This window comes from Agelaius tricolor, unplaced genomic scaffold (genome assembly GCF_023055355.1).
Source record: "Agelaius tricolor isolate 1412-34295 unplaced genomic scaffold, bAgeTri1.0.p SCAF_13, whole genome shotgun sequence".
NCBI classification, from domain to species: domain Eukaryota; kingdom Metazoa; phylum Chordata; class Aves; order Passeriformes; family Icteridae; genus Agelaius; species Agelaius tricolor.
The window spans coordinates 3,342,291-3,352,479 of NW_027269273.1; the positions used below are offsets into that span (position 1 = coordinate 3,342,291).

General features: G+C 49.6%; 1 long non-coding RNA gene across 1 annotated transcript; it reads left to right on the top strand.

Moving 5' to 3' along the window:
- Positions 1–1,216: 1,216 nt before the first annotated feature.
- Positions 1,217–9,589, top strand: LOC139595363 (uncharacterized). The gene is made up of 3 exons (XR_011681013.1): positions 1,217–1,686; positions 1,874–2,188; positions 9,518–9,589. It is a non-coding gene; the product is annotated as an uncharacterized lncRNA (long non-coding RNA).
- Positions 9,590–10,189: the final 600 nt, after the last annotated feature.

Genomic DNA, 10,189 nt, shown 5'->3' on the forward strand with positions numbered 1-10,189 from the left:
CTCATATGAAAAACTGTTGAAAGGCTGCAGCCATCAGAGGGGTGTTTTCCCTGCGTGCCGGAACAGCAACGCAAATTTGAGCAGCGAGATGACAAGAAACCCACTAAAAGAAATAAAGAAAGGATTTCCTGCCTCGCAGACGCTAAAACCCCATTTTGGGAAGTGAGTGGCTGTGAAAGGCATGAGGCCATCCAAAGAATTGGGGCTGTGTGCTACCGGGCCCTCTGAGGGTTTGTCTGGTGGAGGAGAAACAGCTCGTGCTTGCGTTAACCTGCTCCCAGAAGGTCTGGCTCTTCCAGCCCCCTGAAACAGAGACCAGGCCAGAGATGAATATGAGTTTTCTCTGCCAGTTAATTTCCAGCACAGACTGCACGCAAAATCTTCATTTAAAACGTGTAAATGACAGCAAAAGAGCCACAAGGGAGCCGGATTTTAAGAGACCAATTTGCTGCCTGGCTTTTAATGACTGTGCACCACGGTGAGCTCTGTGCTGCTTCACTGCTGAGCGTGCTTAAGGAGAGGATGAAAGAACGGACAGACAGACAGGCAGGGGCTCAGCAGAGCCTGCATGTCACCCTGGAGGATAAAATATTGTATGTTATGCTCAGAAAAACTGGGAGAGGTGGCCCTCCCTTGCTGCTGAGGAACAGAAGGAGGCTTTGTTTCCCAGACTCATGGCTCGGAGCTGCCCTACGGCACGTTTTGGGGAGACTGCTCCCTGCCAAAGGGGGATTGTCTGTCTGTCTGTCTGTCTGGTGCCCTGTGCCTGGTGGGACACGCAGATGATGGGAAGCTCTGCTTCACTAGAGGGCCTCAGCAGATTAGTTCCTCTGAGCACCCTTGGCATGTTGTATACCCCCAAGTCAGGCCCCAGATGTTCCCCCCTTGCACTGCAGCCTGCCTGGGGTGTTTCTCCCTGCTGCCCTTCGCTTGTTCTTGCAGAGCCCTCAGCTGCCAGCTCTTGTTTCCTGATGTTTCCCTCTTCTTCTCACCCTGCCTGGCTGCTCTCCTCAAAATATCGGGCTCCAAATCCCCCACTGCCGGTGCCTCGGGGCTGCCTCAGGATCTGCGTGGGGGACGCCACAGCCCGTTTGTGCCATCCCATGAAGTGCTCCCGGCTGCCTGGAGGAAAGGAAGACGCAGGCTGGTGTGAGCCCAGCCTCTGCTTTACAATCTCTTTCCTGCCACTATAAATAACCTCGGCGAGAGTCACTTCAAAGGGAAGGGCTGGCGGCGGAGAGGTGGTTTGGGGACCGAGCGGGACAGGGGCGTCCCACTGCCCGATCCCACCCCGGCGCTTTGCATAAATAAATAAATCATGCAGCAAGGGAGAGGTGGAGAGAGAGGGCGAGCAGAGGAGGTTACTTTGGGAAGCCGCGCAGCTCGCTCATCCCAGCCCCGTAGTTCGGAGGGAGTGTGTCATGTTACAGGGGAGCCACGATCAGCCAGAGCACAACGTCGCCGGAGCAGCTGAGAATTACCTCTCTCTAATGGGGACTTTCATGTGCGAGCTCCTGGCCAGTCTGCGAAGGAACTGAAACTGACAGCTTAGAAAGAATCAAAAACTTACCAGCGAACCAAAAGACTGAAATACAGGAGGAAAAAAAAGAAATCTTGATCAGATTATTTTTTCCCCCCTCGCACTCTTTGCTGCAGTTGGATCCCTTTTTTCTGCACCCCTTTTATGTGTGTGTGGTTTGTTTTTATTTTTTAAAGACACCCCCCCATCCACTTTTGTCATTATTGCTGTCACTTGTGATTTGCTGGCACTGGGATTCCCTTCGACGTTCTTTTTCTTGTGCCTTCTGGATTGCGCGTCTTGGAGTAGGAGCGAAGCTTTATTTATTCTATTTATTTATTTATTGTTTCTCAGGACAGGGAGGGAATGTTGGAGGAGAAGAGCTGGAAAGGCGTCGACGAAGCAGCTTTTGACAGGGGGTGTGTGGCTCCCCCCAGGAGCGGCGATGGGGAGCGATGCTGCCGCCTCCCTCTGCTGCTGGGCTCGGGGCTGCCCGGCGTGTCCCTGCTCTCTCTGGTGCTCAGCCTCCTGCTGTACTTTCGGACCTCCGATCTGCAATCCCGCGTGTCCCACTTGGAAGCAGACAGACCCACACAGCTCCCTGCCTGGCTCTCAGCAGACCAAATGGAGACAGCTATTTTGGGAAGAGTTGACCAACTGCTCAATGAGGTCAGTGTTCTTTCATTTTGCATGTATAGGTTGTAGTATTACAGGTTTTAGGCATATGCATGCTTGCATAGTCACATTATCCATTTTTTCCCCCTCCTTAAAAGTGTATCTCTTCACGAGTGATGCTGCTGCTAGGTTGAATTCCCTGTTCCTTCAGGTCCCTCCCACCTCTCAAACTTGCTTGGCGTTTACTCTCTCTTCTCAGCCCATGCTGTAGCTGAAGCCTGCACTTTGCAAAGAGGAAAACCCAATCCCTTACCCTGCTGGGGAGGCAAAAACCTCCAGCCCTTCTCTTCAGGAGTCTTGCATGCTGAAAGAGTTAGAATTAGAGGTTAAACCTGGGAATTCAGCCTGGGTTTGAGCCCCGGAAGGGAGACAGGCAAGGCATGTCACAGCCAGCATGGCTATGGGAGGAGGTAATTGCAAGCACACCAATGTTGTGATGGGCTGGTGTTGGTGCTGTACCAGCCCTGACCCCTTCCACAGCTCCTGGCTCAGGAAAATGAGACACACTGGTGTTGCCAGGATGGTTTCTGGTACTGCCAGGGCATCAGTGCAGAGCATATGGCTGTGTTATACTCACTTGAGTCCCATCCAAACTCCACTGGACACTGTGGGCTCTCCTCTGGTGATGGGGGAATGCTGCTGCTGGTTTCAGCAGGTCACTAAAGAGAGTCCAAAAGTGCAGATTATTGTTGCTGACACCTTTTACTTTGCTGTGTTGGTGCTGCTGGGGGCTGTCTGTGTTCCTCTACTCTGGCTGTGATGAGTATTCCTTGCCTTGTTGGGCTTTGAAGTGGTGTTGACATGTGTCAGGGAGCAGATGGTGGCTCATGTCTCTGAACTCTCCAGACAGGTCCCCACTGACCTGTTCCCACAGCTCTAGGAGAGGCTTGGGGGTGAAATTCAGAGCTGGAGCCGTTTCCACCCACCTCTCCTTTTCTCTGTTTACTCTAGCTTTGGCTTGAGTCATGCTGGAGAGAACCCTGGGGCTAGCCCAAAAACTGTTTGTAGCTTAAAAAAATCTCTTCTGGGCTGCTATTGCCAGATGAGGTGAGGAATGGGATGATCAGAGTGCTGGCTACTGGGACCTGCCTTGGGCAGTGCTGCCTGGCACCTGGGGTGACCTGGAGCCCCTCCTGCTTTCTAGGAGCAGTGAAAGTCTGTGGTGAGGAGTTCAAACCTACAGCTGACAGGCTCTGCTTCTGTTTATGGGTCTTGTGAGAGCACTCCCTGGATCTGCTGGGCTGTGCAGCCAAAAGCTGTGAACCTTGAGCTAGCAAACACTGCAGGAGCTGAAGGATATGGTTTTGAGTTGCCTCTTTGGATGAGGAATAAGGGAAAGACAGGGTCCATGGGGCAATATCCTACTTTAAAAAGGGGTTTGGGGAGGCAGAAGCATTTAGAGTGATTGGATCTGTGCCCTATGGCTGCACTCTCATGCAGGGACTCCTTCCCTGCTACCAGGCAGGGGATAGTGCAGCATTCCCTCCGTTGCTGCTGGCATGAATCTGCTGGGAAGTCAGAGTTTACTGAGATTTGAGAAGTGCCTCCCGGGAATGGTGCCTGGGGTCGGATGGCCCTGTGTGTCCTGCTGGCTCTGCTGGCAAGCGACACCTTTACACCTTTTTATAGCTCGGCTTAGCGAGGAAACGGGGGGCTCATGATGCCCATGTGCCCAGAGCAGCCCCTCCTGTGCTCCTGGAAGTGCCCACAGTCCCCACTGCAGCCAGGGTGGAGAGCAGCTGTAGGACAGGAATGACTGCTTGAGGGGCCAGCACTTGCTCCTGAGTACCACCAGGGTTACCAGCTCCATCCTGGGCCACAACTTCTAAAAGAGCTTGGAGAAAAGTGCTGGAGACTGTGGAGGAGGAAGGATGTGTGGCCCACATCTCCTGTCCCTTTATACCTGTGGAGGTCTGATGCCTGTGGGGGAGGTGGGCTCTGTCCCCCAGGGAGAACACCCTTGCCAGCTGTGCTGCCCACTTGTGCTAAGCATCTAAACCTCAGAGCTGCACACTCAGCCAGAGGCACTGGCATGGAGCAGACAGCTCGAGGTGCAGGGCAAGGGGCTGCTGGTGGACACATGGTGGGGTGCCATGTGAGGCTTTTGATTAGGAAAGAAAAATCCTTCTGGTCCTTTTCATTCTGTCTGAAGTGGGGCCCAGGACTGACTGAGGGGGCAAGGATGGAGGAAAACAAGGTAGATAAAGGGAACAGGGAAAGGATGGGAGAAAAAAAAGTAAGGAAAGCAAAATAAGTCGTGCTGACCATGATGGGGGAGAGGGGCTGCAGATGGGTTTGTTGTGATGGACGTGGAAGTGGGAAATTCATCTCCCCCTGCTCAGTCAGACCCTCACCGCCTCTCATTGCCACATCCTCACCGTTTCCTGGTGTTTCAACCTTAATGGGTTTCACAGCTGCCAGCTCAGTGAATCCATCACAAAATAAAACAGCAAAGCTTTAAAGGAACCCCAGCTTTAGACAAAGCTGATCAGAGGTGGGAGGGAAGGCACAGCACACTTCTAGCTCTGGTGGCTGTGAAGATGAGCTGGAGGGATGTGAATAAGTAAAGTCTGTGAGGGCTGATAGAGGAGCTCTAAGGTTATGCTCAAAACCTGTACTGCTCCGAGCTGGAGTGTGTAATGCCCTCCAGTGTGGGTCATGAGTGTGCCCAGGTGTGTCCTGGGTGTTCCCAAGGGACACCATCCAGATTGCACTGAGAAGTGCAAATTGCCAAAGTCCTTTTAGAGGCCTTTCTTCTAGACATGCAAAAATAAAGCAAAGTGGCAGGGAGAGGAGCTGGGGTGGTTTGCTTAAGATGTTAATTTTAAGGCAGCTGGTGGGGATGTTTTCTCCATCTCAGAGCCTGGTTTTTGAGCACTGGTGGCTGGCTGTGGCAGAGTTTCCATCTCAGCTCGGGAGGAGCGAGGAGAGGGGGCAGATGCTTTCCCAGAAGCAGCCTGACCAGTGCTGTATTTGCTACTGTGTAAACCTCTGCCTGGTGTAGGCGAATGCCACAAGGGAATTTTCTACCAGACTCAAATTGACTCGCTTTTCTTGTAAAAACATCTGTGCAGAATGGGCCAGAAGCAGGTAGTACAGGGAGAACTTTAACTCCATGTAGGAATTCGAATTCCTCTGCATTTATGAGACATCATAAAATCATACAAGGAGCACAAATAAACTCACTCCTGGCATTTGCAAGAGAGGTAAAGCTTTCCAAAGAAGAAAACAAGGTCCTTTCCCATGCTGGGTAACACTTGGTGCTACTTCACTTGCCAAAAACTCATCAGAGTGGAGAATGGGATGGATTCAGTGCTGTTGCAAGGAAAAAGAAATCTCAGAATTTGTGAGTTTGTAGAGATAGAAATGTGTATGTGTGATGCAGCAGCAGGTTATCCTGTGCACCCTGGGGGAAGATCAGCTGCCCCTCAGCCTTCTCAGGGGCTTGTGTTGAAGATGTTTGTTGTGGTTTCAGTGACTCTTAAGGGATTCAGGAACGTGCCTGTGAATGGGGAGGGAGCACTGATCCTCGCTGCTTTCCCTGGAACTCTTTCCTTACTTATGCAAGCAAAGGAGGGACACCAGAAAACTCTTTCCCTCCTGACTTGAAACATTTTTCCCCCCTCATTTTATTCTGTATCTCAGAGCACACTGCACAATTGTTTCCTAGGGTCTGCAAGCTTGCTCTAAGCATCCCCTGCCTACATCTTTAGCTTAGTGCTCTTTGCCCCACAATCAGGGGATCTATTTTTTTCTTTCAGCTTCTCTGGTAGCTGAGTTCCATTTCCTTTCAGCTGCTTGCAATCCCTGTACCTAGGTGGTGTTATTTCCAAGCTTTTTGCTCCATCTGGGAGGACCTGCTGCTCTCTTTTGCTTTGTGCCACATGGTCCCATGATCCCAGGAGCTGGGCCTTTAAGAAAAAACGGGGAAATTGGAGGTAAAACAATAAGAGTTAACAAAACCACCCACCCCTGAAATCCTCCTGATGGTTGTAATAGATTATCTATTTAAAATGTGTTTCTCTTAGCTGTTGGAGATAGTGGTGGGAAATGATTTCACCTCCCCGGGTGACTGCAAACAACTGGGAATGCTAAAGAGCTATTAATCTGCCCCCTTTGAAGAAGTGCCCTCCCTCTCACCTAATCTCAAGTGCCCATCCAAGATAGACAGGCACTGCGAGGTTTAGGAGACCACAGCCTAATGACACTTCACTGTCAGAAGTGGCCTTGCTGTCACTGCTCTTCCCACCCATGTCAGCCCTGTCCTGTCACACTTGTGGTGAGTTAACAAAACCCATGGGAAAAGCCCGTGCTGACTTCAGTGCCCATTCCCAGCAGGTGTTTCAGCATTGCCCTCCTGGCCTTGCCCTCTTGCAGCTGGGATTTTCCCTTTCCCCTCTCTCAGCAATGTGCCGTGGCTCCTGAATCCTCAGAGTTGCAGGCAGGGGTGATCAGCTGTGGCTCCAGTGCTGGCAAAGGCTTTTTTCAGCCACTTGCCCTGGTGTAGGGGGAAGATGCAGCTGTTATGTCACTGGATAACGTGACAGACGAGAGCAGGCTCTGCTGACAAAGCAATGCCCTCCATAGGAAGTGTTTTCAACCTTTCTGGAAGGCAGCCTATTGCTGCTCTTGATGTTATGTGCCCCAGGTATCCCCCAGGTGAGAAAATTCCCCCAGATCCCAGGAAGGAGATTGCAAACACTAGATTCCCAGAGCCAACCTTCTTTTTAAATTTTGCATATAGAAGCCGACCTTGCCCTAAAATTGAATGCTTTTCTATTGCCTGGGAATGAAAGTTTTCTCTTGGAAATGACATTTTTAGAGGGAAGTACATTTGGTTTGCTGTCCTGAACAAAACCAGCTTCTTGTGTTGGACCAGGCAATATTTTGCACAGTGGAAACGAGGGAAGCAGAAAAGGCTGGGGGGTTTGTTTTGTTTTGCCATCTCCACCCAAAGTTGAATTGAGGTCTCCAAGAGCCAAGGATTTTTTTCTGTGGCGGTGTTTATTTAATAGACTGTGCAGGAGAATGAACACCAGACGTTCCTAAATCCCTGGTAGGTTTTACCTCCCACTAAAGTGGAGCAGTCCCATGGCACCAGTGCCCTTTGCACTCCCCAGGGGTGTGCAGAGCTCTTGGGCTTGAGGGAGACACGAGGGATGGGGCAGAATGTCCAAAGGCTGGTAAGTGAGTGATGGCTGCATGCTCATGGTGCACAGGGCTGTGCTCCAGCCTGCCCAGCAGCACCAGCACCTCCCTCCCCAGGGGCCCCTGTCCTTGAGAAGGCTATTTCAGTTGTCCCAGGTCTTTCCACTACCTTGACCCTGCAGATAAAGCCTCAGGGAAATGTTATCAGCCCTGTTCCGTTCCCAGTCATGCTCGAGTCCTGCTGGGTCATCACTTCCCTGTCCAGTTATGCTGCTCCTCTCTTTGTAAGCCTGCACAGCAACCCAGCCAAGGCTTCTTGCAGCACAGCCTAACTCAGCCATTCCCCCCTACAGCCCCTCCAGTGCCTCTGCCCTTGGTGGGGCAGGGATCTGTTCCATGTTTCCTTGCAGATTTGTGTCCTGTAAAGCCCCTGTTGCATGCAGGGTGTTTGGACCCTTGTTGGCTAGGAAATGGCTTTCTGCTCCTGCCATTGCAAACCATCATCCCTTCCTTGTCTGAGCCCAATTCCAAACAGCTCCACCCAAACGTGGCAGTGTGGTGTTGGAGACGTTTTGGTTGGCACATGTGTGGATGGGAATGGGGCTGTGTGTGTCCACACAGCAGTGTGAGTATCCAAATAAAGGCTCTGCTGTCCTGCTTGTGCCCATGTTTGACCACTAGCAGTTGGAAGCCAGAGCAGAGCTGTGCCATCTGGGGTGGCAGCAGGATGGGAACGTGCCCAAATGCAGGAATTCACAGAGTATCTGTGCTTTTAACTGAGAAAGTAAACACCAATGAAATGCTCTATGGGAACTGGCAATTTTCCTTGCCTAAAACCCTCTCCTCACCCTGCTATCAAATCAACTTGCTATCAAAACATTTCAATCTACCATGCAAAATAAAGCTCTGAAAATATTTAATTTCTAGTCAGTCACAACAACCATTACTCCTCTGACTTGCAAAGAGGAAGCCAATCCTTTCAAAGTGAAAAAATGGAAATGTTCCAGCCAATTCTGCCTTCCTTCATCCCAGGCAGAAACAAGTTGATTTACTTTTATCCTCTCTAAAAGAATTTTCCCCCAAACTGATGCTTTCTTGCAGGAAGATACTCAATTACTTGTGAAAATAAAGCAATTTCTATATTATCTTGGGCACAGGTTTCTGTTGTGTTCTTTGTAAAGCTATTTCTTTTGAAATATTGGCCCATATGTGAAGTAGTTCAAAAAATAGAAAGGCTCAATGGGGATGGGAAGTTAGGAGGGAAGAGAGATTCCAGAGCTTAGGAACCCCAGCAGCTCAGTGGTCTCAAATCATTAACCAAGTGTGGTTCGCAGGCATTAATAAATAACCTATTTGGATTGATTTGCATTTTCTGAACTAAATTACAGCTATTTTATAAAGCCTGTGAGGGGTGGTGAGGATGCTACCCCTGAAGCACATTTTTCTCAGGACATGGGTTAATTTTGTTGATGTTCCCAGGGAGGGAAGATGCAGTGACCTCAGGTGGACTTGATTTGCCCTTCAAGAGATGCACAGGTGGACCCAGAGAGCAGGAGACTGACACACTGGCACCGTTAGAAATCCAAACTCATATATGAAATCAACATTCTGACAAGATTCCACCTTGTGGAAGCTCTTGATAGGTTTTGTTGTGTTCTGCCCTTGGGGGAAAAATTAAGTTTTACAGAGTCTGAAGATTTCAGGGGATGCTGTTGATGTTTTCAGTTCATCTTCAGCCACAATCTTGCAGAGGGACCCTTCTGTCCATCCAGGTGTCTCCAAGAACATCAGGAATGTGCTGCAGGGTGGAAGAGGACCTGCTTCAGATCTTCATTTTCTGCCCACTGAGTGGGTCTTCTGAGGAATGTGGCTTTGTCACGAGGACACAGTCACCAATTTATTTGCCACTGCTGGCTCTTGGTTTTGTAATGCCTGTCAGGAGGACCACATTTGGAGGCCATTACGAAACTCCCTCAGCCTGCTTTCAATCAGACCCTGCATTTCTAGTTAAGGGCTATGAACTTTATTGCCTTTTTTCGTTCCCAAACTGCTCTGTCCTGTCTCTCCCATCTCTACTTGGGCAGCATCCCCTCCCAGTTCCACTTTTTCAAGAATTTGAGGCTTTGGTTTCAATGGTATAAATTAATCCTTCTTCTGTTTTTCCTCTCTTGGCAGAAATTAAAGTTCCACTTGCCAAGACATCGAGAAGTTCGAGACACACACCAGCGATGCAACTGCCCGGCAGGTAGGGATCTGGGACAGCTGGCACTGTGGAAAGTGACAAAAACTTCTCTGTTTTTATGTCTCATTGAAGGATTTTTGAAGGCAGTCTCCTGTGTGAATGCAAAGTTCTGTGTACTTACATAACAGTTTGCTCAAATACAGGAAGTTGATATGGAGATGTGGGCAACAAGCCTGGTGCCAGCATCTGACAGGAACAACAGGAAAAGGGATAAAGATCCACGTGGATGTCCTGATAGCCAAGAGAGAAGGACACATCTGGAGGGCCAATGTTCCCACTGATTTTAGATATCAGTTTTGAATTGGGCAGAGAGGCTCTTGGGAAATTCATCTTTCTTGCCTGATATTGGAAGGTATGAGACATGTAGGCTAGATCCAACACCAAAGCTGAATTTTGGTGAGCCAAAATGCCTCTAGGGTGAGAAGATTTGAATTCCTTGGTGTTCTACAACTATCCAAAGCATGTTGCAGAATTAACAGCCTTCTGCTAGAAGCAGCCATTTATGAGGGGCTTGAATGAAGTGGTCACTTGAGGTCCCAGTCATATAACATACAGAAATATTATGGGATTGCCTAATTGCATTATGGTTTTAATCATGTTAATAT